Here is a 430-nt window from a genome sequence, read left to right as displayed (position 1 = left end):
GCTTCACCCTTCCAGCCAGAATACAGAGTATGAGTATGTAAAAGTGGGGATGAATGGAGAACGCACCGTGACTGTGGAAGCTGGAGGGGTGGATGGAGAGCGTGCCGTGACTGTGGAAGCTGGAGGGTGGATGGAGAGTGTCCTGTGACTGTGGAAGCTGGAGGGGTGGATGGAGAGCGTGCTGTGACTGTGGAAGCTGGAGGGTGGATGGAGAGTCTCCTGTGACTGTGGAAGCTGGAGGGTGGATGGAGAGTCTCCTGTGACCGTGAAAGCTGGAGGGTGAATGGAGAGTGTCCTGTGACCGTGGAAGCTGGAGGGTGGATGGAGAGTGTCCTGTGACCGTGGAAGCTGGAGGGTGGATGGAGAGTGTCCTGTGACCGTGAAAGCTGGAGGGTGGATGGAGAGTGTCCTGTGACCGTGGAAGCTGGAG

This window comes from Equus quagga, chromosome 1 (assembly GCF_021613505.1).
Source record: "Equus quagga isolate Etosha38 chromosome 1, UCLA_HA_Equagga_1.0, whole genome shotgun sequence".
Lineage (NCBI taxonomy): Eukaryota > Metazoa > Chordata > Mammalia > Perissodactyla > Equidae > Equus > Equus quagga.
Note: the sequence above shows the minus strand (reverse complement) of the source record.